The 11003-nt window shown below is 39.1% G+C and overlaps 1 pseudogene; it reads left to right on the top strand.

Annotated features, from left to right (window-relative positions):
• The first annotated feature begins 2703 nt into the window (after positions 1 to 2703).
• LOC126766016 (adenosylhomocysteinase-like) lies at positions 2704 to 3600 on the top strand (annotated as a pseudogene).
• The last annotated feature ends 7403 nt before the right edge of the window (positions 3601 to 11003 follow it).

Here is an 11003-nt window from a genome sequence, read left to right as displayed (position 1 = left end):
TTAAAAAATATTTCTCTTGAAGACAGAGAAAATCAACTTGACTTATAAAAGGAAACTAACAACGAAGTTAAGCATTAGGTGTCACTTAGACTCCATTCGACGGCTACAATTGTAAATAATTCATATAATTTGGATTTGGAAGTGCAACGAAAATATTGAAAAGCCTTCACAGAAAATGGTGCACACTTGGATAAAAATTAAGGCCAGCTTCCATTGTTAAATCACAAACGAACATCCAGACGTATTTTATGCAATGAACCGGTAAATACTGAGCTACATGGATTTGGTGATGCTTCGATGAAATCGTATGGGGCCGTAATTTATGAAAAATTTGAAAACCAAACAGGAAAAACTTATATTAATATACTTTCAGCTAAATCACGAGGCGCGCCAATAAAGATAATAGCAATACCGCGGCTGGAACTGTGTGCGGCTATCCTCTTAGTAGAATTAACACAAACAATTTTTGAAAGTTTTAAATTTATATGTTCTATTTACTTTCATAAGGATTCCACAATAGCATTGAATTGGTTACAGCTAGATCCTGGACGTTTACAGATATTTGTGTCGAATAGAGTAAATTTCATAAAAGCCAACACCAACATATATAATTGGGGACATATCTGCTCAAAAGACAATCCGGCTGATTTTATTTCTAGAGGAGTGACACCAAGCGAACTTATCACAAGCAATTTATGGTTTCGAGGACCGGAAATTATTTATTTATTTATACAAATAATTATAAAACTCAACAAAAGGTAAAAAATGATAATTTAATTGTTCCGGTTATAAAGAAATCAAGATTGTTATTATTTCAACCGAAAAACGAACAATTCTAATGAATATAAACCATAAAAATGGTTTTGAATTCCTACAAAACGTTATAATCAACATATTTAAATTTATAGATATCGTTAGTAAAAAACCATTAAAGAATAAAATTTATTATAAACGAAAAGCATTAAATTATATAGCGCCATGACAAGTCTGCAGCTGCTACGATGGTCCTAAAAAAAAAAGTATTCAACCGCTTGCTTTAAAATTTACATATGTTCTTCTACTCATTTATAGTTATCGTCCCTATCAGAATTGTTTATTTTCGAAAATATTTTAATTTTTTTAAACGATTTTTAACGTAAAAAAACAATATTTTCGTTACTTTTTCTTGAAGTTCGACATTTTTTTTAATGAAATTGATTATATCTGGTAGTGACGATAGCCGCAGAACTACTGAATAATAATCCATTCGATTTTTTTATTTCAGACAACATGAACAGCCGCTATCACCATGACCAGTGGACTACTTTTTTTGTTGGGGACTACTTTGATTTAAAAAAAATATATATTAAAAATGTAAAAAAATGAAAAAAAAAAATTTCCTAAAATTTGGTAAAATGTATGCGTTCACATGAGAGTACCCCCTTAAGCCAAGATGGCAAATATAGGAACTGTAGACGTAAGGATATTGATATCATCGGCCTCAACACCCGCGCCGTTAGTTCTGCTTTCTCCAGGCTGGACAAGGAAGCACAGAAAATGGGTCTGGCAGTGAACGAGGGCAAGACGAAATATCTCTTGTCATCAAACAAACAGTCGTCGCACTCGCGACTTGGCACTCACGTCACTGTTGACAGTCATAACTTTGAAGTCGTAGATAATTTCGTCTATCTTGGAAACAGCGTAAACACCACCAACAATATCAGCCTAGAAATCCAACACAGGATAACTCTTGCCAACAGGTGCTACTTCGGACTGAGTAGGCAATTGAGAAGCAAAGTCCTCTCTCGACAAACAAAAACCAAACTCTATAAGTCACTCATAATTCCCGTCCTGCTTTATGGTGCAGAGTCTTGGACGATGTCAACAACGGATGAGTCGACGTTGCGAGTTTTCGAGAGAAAAGTTCTGCGAAAGATTTATGGTCCTTTGCGCGTTAGCCACGGCGAATAAAGCATTCGATGGAACGATGAGCTGTACGAGATATACGACGACATCGACATAGTTCAGCGAATTAAAAGACAGCGGCTACGCTGGCTAGGTCATGTTGTCCGGATGGACGAAAACACTCCAGCTCTGAAAATATTCGACGCAGTACCTACCGGGGGAAGCAGGGGAAGAGGAAGACCTCCACTCCGTTGGAAGGACCAAGTGGAGAAGGACCTGGCTTCGCTTGGAATATCCAATTGGCGCCACGTAGCGAAAAGAAGAAACGAATGGCGCGCTGTTGTTAACTCGGCTATAATCGCGTGAGCGGTTTCTACGCCAATTAAGAAGAAGAAGAAGACGTAAGGATAAGCCATGGCACATCGTAGAGAGCGATGCACAATGTTTATCCTTTTCCTACTGAAGAAACAAATATGCAAATAATCAATAAAAAGAGAAGCGATCGACACGAACTAAAAACCAAGAAAAATAAGAAAAACCTTATACTTACTTTTTTAAGCTTACTTATAGTTTTACCGTGTTTAAAATGCTAAGATATAAAATTTATAAAATAGTTCTGGAGTATTTTTTGAAAAAGGAGGCTCTGTTGAGTTGACCAGGAAAGCGTGGGATATAATTGTCCACATCAATTTATTTCAATACTCATTTGAAAAGCACCAAATCTCAAATTCACCAAAACATTTAAAATACTCAACGAAATTTGAAGATGATTAAGTGATCTCAATGATTCACGACGTCATCCCGTTCACGGGGAGGAGGATGCAAAGGGTGTACTACTCCTTGTTTGACCTGCTGAATGAAGAATACTTGTGGTGTATTGAACAGACCTTACTGTTCTCAGATTGTCAGCTCTTGAACTTGATTCTCGATAATGGTGGTGATTTGACAAACTTAGTGCATGAAAAGTTCCCACAGTACCCGAAGGGCATCAAGGGTTTGAGCGAAGAAACTACAACCGGTGTACACAATTTATATAAAATGGTGAAGGAGAGACGTCTCGGTGTGTCAGCCATCAACGTCAACGATTCGGTGACCAAGAGCAAATTCTATAATCTGTATGGTTGTCGCGGGTCGCTAATTGATGGTATTAAACAGCCCACCGATGTGATAATTGCTGGCAAAGTGTGCTGTGTTGCTGGTTATGTGATATTGGCAAAAGTTGTGCATAAGCTCTGCGTAGTTTCGGCGGAATCGTTATTGTCACCGATATCGATTCCATCATTGCTTTGCAAGCAGCTATGGAAGGCTATGAAGTAACCACCATGGAGCAAGCATACAGAGAAGCTACCATCTTCGTAACAACAACTGGTTGCAAGGACATTATTACTGGGGCACATTTTGAACACATGCCCGCCGATGCGATCGTTTGTAATATTGGTAATTTCAATTGTGAAATCGACGTCGCATGTTTGAATGCCATTGCCAAGAAGAAGATTAATAACAAACTGCAAGTCGATCGTTATACACTATCCAATGGTAATTATATTATTTTGTTTGATTTCGTTCAGAAATCAAGTGCTGGCTCAAATCGAATTGTGGACCAAGGCTGACAAATACAACGTAGTTGTGTCTCTGTTGCCGAAAATACTTCATGAAGAGATCGCTAGTCTACACTTGGAGAAATTGGGCATACAACCTGAAAAGTTCCGTGATTAGACTTAGAATGACATCATATTATATTATGCATTACGGCGTGAATACTGACAACCTAATCCTATTAATTGCAGGTGCAATCATCGTAACAATAGTCCTACGACACATCTGTAATTCAGCAAGGCACGCATCCGCCAATCTTGTAAAAAAAAATGTTGTTAAAATGTCCAAGATTTATAAATACTTGAATTATTTTGAAGTGTGAACACTCATATTTTCGTAAATTTGTATAGAAACAGATATCATGTTACAAATATTTATAAGGACGAAACATAATTTTAACATCAGCGATATTGACGACGATAAGCGAATTAAACATTTTTCTTTTATGCTCAGCACGTACATAAATGCATCCTAGTTTAATCGAAAGTTTTCCTTAAATCTGATTATAAAAACTTATGTGATAAGTTCCATGGGATTGCAATGACCCCTAATGCACCGTCGCTTCCTAAGTAATCTTTATTGAATTTTTGAAATAGCACCGATTAATTTGAAAACAAACAATATTCAGTTTTAAGACGCTAAAAATGTCAATGTTGGATGAATTCAAGTGACATTTCTCAATTATTTTAGTATGGCAACAAAAAATTTAAGAGAATGTGTTCATTCACCAGTCACAATATGAACAGGTCGAATTTTCGCCAAAACGTTTGACTCGCCAAATGCTTTAGCTTCGCCAGTGACAATACCTGCATGATTTACAAAATCGTCCCAAGTTACAAAAACTGTCTTAAATTTAAAATCTCTATTTTAGAGACTTTTGACTTTAACACAGTACAGAATCGATCGGTTACCCTAAGTAAATATTTATATTTGTGTTGTTGACAGTTGAGTGCATGTGTATTGCATATAAATTCATGCGCGCCTCATATAAATGTTTATGCGTTTATATGTTCTTCATGTAAAATGTGTAACGCAAATATGCTTATGCACGTGTATTATATTGGAATGCATATAGATAAGTACACATATCGCTGGCTAAGGGTGCAAAGTGCCTAAGTTCATTTTTTCCAAAAATGGGATTTTGATGCAGTTCGAACGATAATTCGAAAATACATGGGTTAAAAAACAAAAAAGGGATTTTTTTTTAAGTTGTATAGTGTTGGTAAGCAAAAGTCTTAAGTCCGTAGTTGTCAAAAAAGCGCGCGCCCAGTCCACCGAACGTACACAGCATCAGCTGTTTCATAGGAATTTGGCGCAACATTCAGTAAAGTTTGTTTATTTGTTTTATAAAATTGCTCATAAGTGGAAGGTGAATACGGTTACTTATTTTTTCTTAATATTTAAAGTTTAATTATTGTTATTATATCAGATAATATGTGCTGATAAAAATAATAAGGAGGATGGAGTCATGTGTAGAAGTTCACGCAAGTGAGGAAAGTTCTCTGATCGCCATTCACTTGGGAGTGGCCAGAAACGATTCTTTTACACATGGCTCAAGCAGCTCACTACTTCCGGTCTTTGACCAAGTATCCTCTGGGTAGCCTAAGAACATCCGTTCGAAGGCGAGCTAAAGTGAGAAGGCGAAACATTCACTACAAGGGTTGTGCGCTGGGCTTGGGACCCGCCACGTAAAAAAAACAATACCAATGAAAACGTTAAAACAGCCTCGGATGAGAGACCCCCCTTTTGATGACGACCATGGCAAACGGAATAAGGACTACGATTTAAGGGCATGCACCTGGAATGTCCGGACCCTTAATTGGGAAGGTGCCGCTGCCCAGCTGGTTGATGTCCTCGCAAAAATAAAGGCTGACATCACCGCCGTCCAAGAAATGCGATGGACGGGACAAGGACAGAGACGAGTAGGTCCTTGTGACATTTACTACAGTGGCCATATAAAGGAGCGCAAGTTTGGTGTTGGATTCGTGGTGGGAGAGAGACTCCGTCGCCGAGTACTATCATTCACTCCGGTGAATGAACGTCTAGCAACAATCCGCATCAAAGCGAGGTTCTTCAACATATCGCTGATTTGCGCCCACGCCCCGACGGAAGAGAAGGACGTTGTGACCAAAGATGCATTCTATGAGCGCTTGGAGCGCGCTTATGAGAGATGCCCCCGCCACGATGTCAAAATCGTGCTTGGCGACTTTAACGCCAGGGTGGGCAAAGAAGGTATATTTGGCACTACGGTCGGTAAATTCAGCCTCCACGATGAAACATCCCCAAATGGGTTGAGGCTGATTGACTTCGCCGGGGCCCGAAATATGGTTATCTGTAGTACTAGATTCCAGCACAAGAAGATTCATCAAGCTACCTGGCTGTCTCCGGGTCGAAAAACTACCAACCAGATCGATCATGTTGTGATAGATGGAAGACACGTCTCCAGTGTTTTAGATGTGCGTGCGCTCCGAGGTCCTAACATCGACTCGGACCACTATCTTGTTGCAGTTAAGATTCGCACCCGCCTCTGTGCAGCAAAAAACGCACGCCAACAAACACAAGGAAGGTTCGACGTCGAGAAGCTGCAATCACAACAGACAGCCGAACGATTCTCTGCTCGGCTTGCACTCCTGCTCTCTGAGACCACTCGTCAACAACTCGGTATAAGGGAACTGTGGGACGGCATTTCAAACTCCTTACGTACAGCTGCAACCGAAACCATTGGTTTTCGGAAAGTGCAAAAGAACAGCTGGTACGACGAAGAGTGCCGTGTCGCAGCGGAGAGAAAACAGGCTGCCTACCTCGCAACGTTACGATCGACCACTACACGTGCGGGATGGGATAGATACCGAGAGTTGAAGAGGGAAGCGAGACGCATTTGCAGACAGAAGAAGAAAGAGGCCGAAATGCGTGAGTACGAAGAGCTTGATAAGCTGGCCGACAGGGGTAATGCTCGAAAATTCTACGAAAAAATGCGGCGGCTTACAGAAGGTTTCAAGACCGGAGCATACTCTTGTAGGACCCCAAAGGTGATCTAGTCACTGATGCCCAGAGCATAGTTAAATTATGGAGGGAACACTTCTCCAGCCTGCTGAATGGCAGTGAACGCACAACACCAAGAGAAGGAGAACCCGATTCCCCAATCGATGACGATGGAGCAGACGTTCCATTACCCGACCATGAAGAAGTTCGAATAGCAATTGCCCGCCTGAAGAACAACAAAGCGGCAGGGGCCGACGGATTGCCGGCCGAGCTATTCAAACACGGCGGCGAAGAACTAATAGGGAGCATGCATCAGCTTCTTTGTAAAATATGGTCGGACGAGAGCATGCCCAACGATTGGAATTTAAGTGTGCTATGCCCAATCCATAAAAAAGGAGACCCCACAATCTGCGCCAACTACCGTGGGATTAGCGTCCTCAACATCACATATAAGGTTCTATCGAGCGTATTGTGTGAAATATTAAAGCCCACCGTCAACAAACTGATTGGACCTTATCAGTGTGGCTTCAGACCTGGAAAATCAACAACCGACCAGATATTCACCATGCGCCAAATCTTGGAAAAGACCCGTGAAAGGAGAATCGACACACACCACCTCTTCGTCGATTTCAAAGCTGCTTTCGACAGCACGAAAAGGAGCTGCCTTTATGCCGCGATGTCTGAATTTGGTATCCCCGCAAAACTAATACGGCTGTGTAAACTGACGTTGAACAACACCAAAAACTCCGTCAGAATCGGGAAGGACCTCTCCGAGCCGTTCGATACCAAACGAGGTTTTAGCCAAGGCGACTCCCTATCGTGCGACTTCTTCAACCTGCTTCTGGAGAAAATAGTTCGAGCTGCAGAACTAAATAGGGAAGGTGCCATCCTCTATAAGAATGTACAGCTGCCAACACCCGCCCTGTTAGTTCTGCTTTTTCCAGGCTGGACAAGGAAGCACAGAAAATGGGTCTGGCAATGAACGAGGGCAAGACAAAATATCTCCTGTCATCAAACAAACAGTCGTCGCACTCGCGACTTGGGTCTCACGTCACTGTTGACAGTCATAACTTTGAAGTTGTAGATAATTTCGTCTATTTAGGAACCAGCATTAACACCACTAATAATGTCAGTCTGGAAATCCAACGCAGGATTGCTCTTGCCAACAGGTGCTACTTCGGACTGAGTAGGCAATTGAAAAGTAAAGTCCTCTCTCGACGAACAAAAGCAAAACTCTATAAGTCGCTCATAATTTCCGTCCTGCTATATGGTGCAGAGGCTTGGGCGATGACAGCAACCGATGAGTCGACGTTACGAGTTTTCGAGAGAAAAATTCTGCGAAAGATTTATGGTCCTTTGCGCATTGGCCACGGCGAATATCGCATCCGATGGAACGATGAGCTGTACGAGATATATGACGACATTGACATAGTTCAGCGAATTAAAAGACAGCGGCTACGCTGGCTAGGTCATGTTGTCCGGATGGATGAAAACACTCCAGCTCTGAAAGTATTCGACGCAGTACCCGCCGGGGGAAGCAGAGGAAGAGGAAGACCTCCACTCCGTTGGAAGGACCAAGTGGAGAAGGACCTGGCTTCGCTTGGAATATCCAATTGGCGCCATGCAGCGAAAAGAAGAAACGAATGGCGCGCTGTTGTTAACTCGGCTATAATCGCGTAAGCGGTGTCTACGCCAATTAAGAAGAAGAAGATAAAAATAATAATATTCAACCGAAAGCAGAAGAGTGCCCTGATTTTGGCAGAAGAGTGCCCTGATTTTGGAATTGAAGCAGATGATGGTGTTGTAGGACTAGTGCCTTATGGTTTTAACAGCAGTTCAGACAATTAATTTGTGTTACCAGAGCAGAGTAAAACACGTAAACGAAGATTAAAAACAAAATCCAGTTCCTCCTTTTCTGAAAAAAATAAAGTCCTTCGCCAAAGTGGTAAAAAATATCTCGGCAAAAAAAAAACAGGTAACGTTTGGCAATACAATAACGTGAGAGACGCTAGAACTCTCAAGCAAAGATGTAATTGTTTGGATAAAGGTGAGACTGCAATCATGAAATGCGCACAACTGTCAGAATCATGTAGAGAACAAATATTTAAGGAATTTTGAAAAATGTGTTGAAAACAAAAAAAAAAAAAATTACGTTAATACTTTGATAGAGTGTATTCAAACTAAAAGACCTCGAAATCGTCGCATAGAAAACACATCCAAGAGAAGTCAAACACTGCAGTATCACCTTAAAGCCAATAATACAATTTTGCGTGTCGGTCGCACTCTCTTCTTAAACACATTGGGCATAAGCGGAAAAACTGTTTTGAAATGGTTGAAAACGTCCTTTTCTGTATCCAATTCACACAAACACAACCGAGGAATGGCTACCCAAAGTGTACAGCAGCAAGAACTAAGTATGTTTTTCGACAGTCTTCCAGCCACAGAATCTCATTATTGTCGAGCTACAACCACAAAAAAATATCTATTATCAGAATGGCAGTCTAAGACAATGCTTTATGATTTCTATAAAAATAATTGGTGTACTGAACACGAAAAGCAACCTCTTTCTATGACGGTTTTTAATAACATTTTTGAAAACAAAAAATTATCTTTGTATGCGCCGAGAAAAGATCAGTGCGATCAGCGCGCGTTATCGTGTCGGAAATATTTCAGAGGAAGATTACTGCTCCATCAGGAAAAGAAGAAAGAAGCCAGAGAAGAAAAAACCAAAGATAAAAATGCCGCGCAATTCGTATTTACAGTTGATCTTCAAGCTGTTTTAATGTCACCGAAATCAAATGTCAGTACATTTTATTACCGCTCTAAGTTGCAAGTTCATAACTTAGTATTTGATAATTTGAAAAATCAAAAAGCGTACTGCTTTTTATGGCATGAGGTCGAAGGCGGATTAACTGCTGCTGAATTCGCTAGTATTTGGACTTATTTCATTGAAAAAAAAATTCTGCATAATTTGGAAAACAAAAATAACCCGGTCAACATTATTTTTTACAGTGACGGGTGTACATACCAAAACCGTAATTGTACTATGTCAAACGCTCTGCTTAATACATCGATAAATAATAAAATTACGAATGAGCAAAAAATACTTGAAATAGGTCATACGCAAATGGAAGCTGATAGCGTACATTCTGTAGTTGAACGTGCATTAAAAAATAAAGCCATTTATGTACCAGCCGACTATATTGGTTTGTGTAAAGGTGCGCGGGAGAAACCAGAACCATATGATGTAACCTATTTAGATCATACATTTTTCAAATCGTTTAAAAATGTATCGTTTTTTAAAACCATACGTCCTGGTCGTGGTACAGGTGATTCGAAAGTGACAGATATTCGAGCACTGAAGTATACTCCAGATGGAGAAATATTTTTTAAATTAAGATTTCCGCATGAATGGAAAATTCTTCCACAGCGCAAATGTATGCATTTAGCCCCATTAATGTGGTCCAACCTGGATCAGCTTTACCATGAAAAAAGGCCTATTTCAAAAAGGAAATATGAAGACTTACAATCTTTAAAAGTAACATTGCCAAAAGACTACCATAAATTTTACGACGAGCTGCCACACGAACGAATTGTTTTTATTTTGAATAATTAGTGTTTAAGATTTTGATAACTGGAACATATGTATGAGTGATTTCTTTTTTATTTTGACAATGAACTGTTCTTTATTTTGAATAATTAGTGCTTAAGATTTTGATAACTGGAACATATGACTGATTTTTGTATATAAATATCTTAATATATTAATTTTTTTTTAGTTTTAAAAAATGTAAAAAAGAAAGTGAAATATAATTAAACTTGATTAAACAATTAAAGTTTCTATGAACTTTAAATAAAACTTGTGGTCTTTTCTTTTCAGGCGAAGAGAAAATACAAAAGTGTTTAACAATAAAAAGAGCTAAGTCCATTACAAAAATAAACTCTGTTGCAGAAAATGGGCTAAGTCCCAAAAATAGGCATAAACAAGTTATCTTATGCTTATTTAAAATTAAAATTGTATTTGAGTCATCAATTACGAATATAAAAAGACATTGTGTTATACAGCTTTAAAAAATATTAACAAGAATAATATTTAAAATGTTTTTCGTCTCTCCTGAAAAATTTCAAAAAATGGACTTTGGCACTTTGCACCCTTAGCCAGCGATATGTTTTTGGTTATGGATACATGTTTATGTTGTACTGTCTTAGCATTTTCTACTATGGAAATATGAGCATGTTCAATGATATTTGAACAGTCCTTAAACATCTCTACGAAAATTTGTCTAAGTAAAAGCTTTTAAATTTAACGAGAAAGTCCTGTGCTTTACCGGTTTCTCTTTTTATCTTGTTATTAGTTAGTAAAATCCATATCTCATTTCAAACTATTTCAAAATTACTTGTAGAAAACTGAACTATCCATTTATGGTAAGCCTAACCGGAGGATGGGGTCATGTGTAGAAGTTCACGCAAGTGAGGAAAGTTCTCTGATCGCCATTCACTTGGGAGTGGCCAGAAACGATTCTTTTACATATGACTCAAGC

This window comes from Bactrocera neohumeralis, unplaced genomic scaffold (assembly GCF_024586455.1).
Source record: "Bactrocera neohumeralis isolate Rockhampton unplaced genomic scaffold, APGP_CSIRO_Bneo_wtdbg2-racon-allhic-juicebox.fasta_v2 cluster11, whole genome shotgun sequence".
Taxonomy (NCBI): domain Eukaryota; kingdom Metazoa; phylum Arthropoda; class Insecta; order Diptera; family Tephritidae; genus Bactrocera; species Bactrocera neohumeralis.
Note: the sequence above shows the minus strand (reverse complement) of the source record. Positions and strands in the feature narration are given on the sequence as shown.